At 42.9% G+C, this 5,604-nt stretch overlaps 1 pseudogene; it reads right to left on the reverse strand.

Annotated features, from left to right (window-relative positions):
• Positions 1-2,530: 2,530 nt before the first annotated feature.
• LOC147968059 (uncharacterized) lies at positions 2,531-4,141 on the reverse strand (annotated as a pseudogene).
• Positions 4,142-5,604: the final 1,463 nt, after the last annotated feature.

Consider the following 5,604-nt stretch of genomic DNA (forward strand, 5'->3'; position numbering starts at 1 on the left):
CGTGGTCTAAGCATGATCTCATTTTTCCCTTTGTTGGTTTTTTCTGTAAACCCGGTCAGCGTGGCACGTTTGTGAGAAGGAGGTTGTGGGATGGCGCGATCAATCCGGATCACGATGGGCTGGTCGGGGTTTGTTAGCTAGGCTTTCGGTTGTACCAGGAATAAGGGGAAAAAGGAATGAAACAGAAAACGCTGCGCTGTTAGCTACAACACAAAAAGACTTTCCTCTCTCTCGCGTGCGTGTGTTCTTCAGCTCAGGTTCTTGGCTCGATTGGCTATTCGGCAACGACACAGCCTTGCGTATTTCAGAGATCGAGAGTGTAGATCAAAACATAGTTGAGCATTACGCAAATCAAAATCTACTCCGGCCCCGCTCGCTGCGGCCCGGTTTTAGAGATCGAGAGTAAGAGTTTGTACTGGTAAACTCCATTTTCTAAATCAAGCATGGCAAGTTTTGTACTCATGGAGTACTTCTGGTGAAATCAAATTCAAACAACTGTTGGTAAAACTACTGTGTAGTTGAACTACTGGTAAAATCAAAGAATTGTGCATTTTATCTTCTCTTCTTGCTCTCTTCTCTTATCTTGTCTATTGACAACAACCAGTCAGGATGACACTGTGACAACAATAGTTTGGAGTACGCCCATTTGGTTTAATTGAAATGCACAAAAATTATGATGTGAAAGAAGAAGAAGACAGTTTACTGAGCACATTTAGTTAATGGCTGCTGTCAAATATTTTATGCTCCATTTAGTGAGCACATTTGTTAACACTACTCTTGCTTGTTAACTGAATTACTCCATTTGTTAACATTTGTATTTACAGTAGCAATTACTTTTGCACAGTAGCATCAATATCAAGTGTAGCAAGTGTACTCCTGCTTGCTCTTGTCTGAACAATAATCTTTCCACCTGAATGTGCCATATGAACACTTCCTTGTTGTTTGTATACACCGTGGGGTCGAATTTCCTAACTTCTGAATGTCTACATGACCATTCTTTGCTTCCGTCAATGAAAATCAGTGTTAGCAATGTTCAGGTTGTTACCAACGTGCTCTGAAAATCTCAGTATCTTCTTTGTAGGAGTAGTTTCAATTAATTAACTGAAACTTTCTACTCCTCTTCTGTAGGAGCATCTTCTTGCTCTCTTCTCTCTTCTTATCTCTTCTTTCTCTCTTCTTGTCTCTCCTCTCTTCTCTTATCTTATCCTCTCCTCTTCTTAGATAATTTTAATTAATTGGAAATTAAACCTTTTCTTTTAGTTAAATCAAAATTAAACATTTTTAGTTAATTAAACTCAAATTCAACCTTTCTGTTAATTAAACTTAAATTCAACCTTTTTTGTTACTAACTTAAACCTTTTGTGTTAAAATTAAATTAACCTTTTTCCTCTCCTCTCCTATTCCACTCCACTCCTCTCTCTTCTATTCCACTGCTTTCCTCTCATATTCCTCTCTTTAATAGCAGCAACAACAACAAGTCCTTTTATTTAATTAATTAAAACTAAAGGACCATGGATTATGACACATACTCTTCTCTAATTCACTACTCTCCTATCAGAGAATGATCATACAAATGGAGTAGTAGAAATGGAGTGGTAGAAATATACACATACAAATGGAGTATGGAGTAAAAAAATACATGGAGTAAAAATACTTGGTGTAAAAGTGCAAAATCAAATGGGGTAAAATTTTAAATGGAGTTACACATACAAGTGGAGTTAGACATACTCCAACATACTCCACACAAACATCGTACTCCAACATACTCAAATATGGATTATTACAGACATGACAAGCATCACTAGCATCACAGCCTCATTGCCAGCAACTAGCCTCATCACTAGCATCACAAGCATCAGAGCCTCATCAATAGCATCAGAGCCTCATCGCAAGCATCACAAGCATCATCACTAGCATCACAGCCTCATCGCAAGCATCACTAGCCTCATCACTAGCATCACAAGCATCATCACTAGCATCAGAGCCTCATCACTAGCATCACAGCCTCATCGCAAGCATCACAAGCATCATCACTAGCATCACAGCCTCATCGCAAGCATCACAAGCATCATCACTAGCATCACAGCCTCATCGCAAGCATCACTAGCCTCATCACTAGCATCACAAGCATCATCACTAGCATCAGAGCCTCATCACTAGCATCACAGCCTCATCGCAAGCATCACAAGCATCATCACTAGCATCACAGCCTCATTGCAAGCATCACAAGCATCATCACTAGCATCAGAGCCTCATCGCAAGCATCACAAGCATCATCACTAGCATCACAACCTCATCGTAAGCATCACAAGCATCATCACTAGCATCACAGCCCCATCGCAAGCATAACAAGCATCATCACTAGCATCAGAGCCTCATCACAAGCATCACAACCATCATCACTAGCACCACAACCTCATCAATAGCATCACAAGCATCACAACCTCATCACTAGCATCAGAGCCTCATTGCAAGCATCATCACTAGCATCACAACCTCACTGCAAGCATCATCACAAGCTCATATTCCATTAATGAACCCTCTCCATTAGCCCTAAGTTGTGCAGGGCATTTGCATACACCTCTGTAGGGCATGATAATCTTGGAGGTAGTTGCCCAAGCCCCTCAAGCCTTTCCTTGTTTACACGGGGTATTTTATACCCATTGCCCCCTGCATGGTTCATGATCTCAACCATGCACGTCTGCAGAGTTAGGAAAATTCTGTTGAGCTTGTAAACGTCATAGCCTTCAAATTCCTCCAAAACACCCTTAATAAGGTCTTGTAGTGTTTTAGGACTCAGACAATCTGTCAGGGATTGGAGCGAGTTGAAAAACCCAAGGTCAAGCACATTCAAATTAGGACTGTTGGGAGGTTGTTGTATTATTCTGATGTCAAGTCCAGTTTTTGCGACAGCTTCTAGAAATTCCGAGTCATCTGGCAAGATATGGGGCTTAGCATTATCCTGCTGAATGTAGATGGTCTGTCCAGCATCACCTTCGGGCCAAACAGCTTGTATTGCTGGCAAAAACTTCTCTATCAGGAACTCCCTCATCACTTCTCTGTCGACCTTTATTGATTTTGTCTCTATTGTACCTTTGGGCCTGTTGTCGCTTCTCCTTTGAGTAGGAACTTCCTTCACGAATGGCCAGATACCGATTTTCCCAGAGAAGGTCATGTTTCCTTCACTGTCCCACCTCGGCCTAGCAACGGCCGTCAAGAACATCACCTTGCCAATACAGTTGCCATGTATAGGCCTCGTAGGCTCTTCCTCCCATCCATCATATAATATGTTTTATTCTTCTTTGTCATGTTAAACCACTTTTCGTTGATATGGGCAACATTATGCATAGTCTTGAACTTAGGCCTTGCAGTTGTTGTTGTTGTTGCCTCATCAAGCATCGACAAACAAACTTTCATCCTATCCTTCTTATTCTGGTCCTTTAGAGCTGGCTTCACACAGTTTGTATGCCTCCTTATCAAGTTTAACATGAACTTTCTATGAAGTGTGGTAGGGCTACATCCCAGTTGCCAGGCAAGTGACCTAATGGTAGACCTTTTGTTTAATGGGATCGTTAGGAGTTTTTCTAGGTTAATGTCCTTAGGCCTTCTTCCAGAATTTCCTTTTTTTTGATTAGAAACATCCACCTCTTTACCTTCGCTAATTTGCTTCATTGCTTTCCTCCAAATTCTTTGTATATTCCAAACACCCACTCCAAATTTTTTTGCAATGTCTTGCTTATCAGTTCCCAAAAAAGTGCCTCCTCTACTCATACAAAGTGTATGCATTGCTACATAAGCAGCAAATTTTTGCTGGTTATTGAGGGTTTTATATTTCCTAGCAACTTGACGAACACCTGTACCAAGACATACAACAGAGAAATGATTAAATGAAATGATCAAGTGATGAAGTGATGGAATGATCAAGTGATGAAATGATGGAATGATCAACTGTAACTGTACCTGGATTTTGAACTATTTCATCTCCTTCCATCCCCTCTTCTGTATCTCCTTCCATTTATTCTCCTACATGTCCTTCCATTTCATTTTCTGCATCTTCATCCATTTCATCCGCATCTTCTGCAGGTGGAGTGAAGTTGAGGTCTGGGAGATCCATTTTCTCCTGAAGATATGAATATGTAAGATGAAGTAGAAGTACAAGTAGAAGCACAAGGTAATCTATCTTGAGTTAGTTAACTTGCGCCGAAATGTAAACCGTACATGACTATATTAAAGAAATAATTGAACATCATTGTATAAATGTCATCCTTATATTGTTACAGATATCTCAAAGGAGCTTTAGATGAACATATTTCACAATTTGTCTTAGGAAGACACTAGGTGGTGGAATGAGGCAGGTAGGAGTCCTTTGTGCTGCTACTAAAGTTGGTGTTCGCTACACCTTAGGCAAGCTTGCTGTCGGTGTCAAAACCGGCGGATCTCGGGTAAGGGGTGCCGAACTATGCGTCTAAGGCGGATGGTAACAGGAGGTAGGGGACACGATGTTTTACCCAGGTTCGGGCCCTCTTGATGGAGGTAAAACCCTACATCCTGCTTGATTTATTCTTGATGATATGAGTATTACAAGAGTTGATCTACCACGAGATCGGAGAGGCTAAACCCTAGAAGCTAGCCTATGGTATGATTGTATGTTGTCCTAAGGACTAAAACCCTCCGGTTTATATAGACACCAGAGGGGGCTAGGGTTACACAAGGTCGGTTACAAAGGAAGAGATATACATATCCGTATTGCCTAGCTTGCTTTCCACGCCAAGTAGAGTCCCATCCGGACACGAGACGAAGTCTTCAATCTTGTATCTTCATAGTCCAACAGTCCGGACAAAGGATATAATCCTGCTGTCTGGACACCCCCTAATCCAGGACTCCCTTAGTAGCCCCCGAACCAGGCTTCAATGACAATGAGTCCGGCACACAGTTGTCTTCGGCATTGCAAGGCGGGTTCTTCTCCATCTTCCGAACGTTTGTAAAGCAGTGTCCGGTCCCACAAATGTTTGGACCTCTTGGCTTCTGTGCCCAATAAGGGCTATCTCCCATGCGTTGAATGAATACGAGGCGCCAGAGCGTTTTTACATTCACCCCCCTAGCCAGATAAATAAATTGTCTATTAAAGGGATGGGGATCCTTAGATCCAATCCATACCATCCTCCCCCAGCGAGAATCCATCAGAGCGCGTTTCAGGAAGATCCATTCCAGCATGGCCGACCTCCGCAACTCCTCCTCCCGCCCCCGTAGCCCTAAGCCCGATGATTGGGAGAGGTGTTCAGTCCCGCACAGTCGTTTAGTAGAACTGCAGACTAAGGGATTTCTCCCTTCGGCATACATGGTGCCCGTTCGAGCCGGGCTTGCCACCTATAATGGCGGGGAGCAAGCGGAGAGCTTTCCCTGTCCCTCTATGGGGGAACGGGTCTACCTTGTTCCCTATCTATTAAGGGGACTCGGATTTCCAATTCATCCGTTCCTCCGCGGGCTCCTGGAGTTCTACGGCCTCCAATTACACAATTTCACCCCCGCCTCCATCCTACATATCACTGGCTATGTGGCTCTTTGCGAGTTGTTCCTGGGCTGCGAGGCTCACTTCGAGCTGTG

This window comes from Triticum urartu, chromosome 5A, assembly GCF_056163025.1.
Source record: "Triticum urartu cultivar PI428250 chromosome 5A, HENAU_Tu73, whole genome shotgun sequence".
Classification (NCBI taxonomy): domain Eukaryota; kingdom Viridiplantae; phylum Streptophyta; class Magnoliopsida; order Poales; family Poaceae; genus Triticum; species Triticum urartu.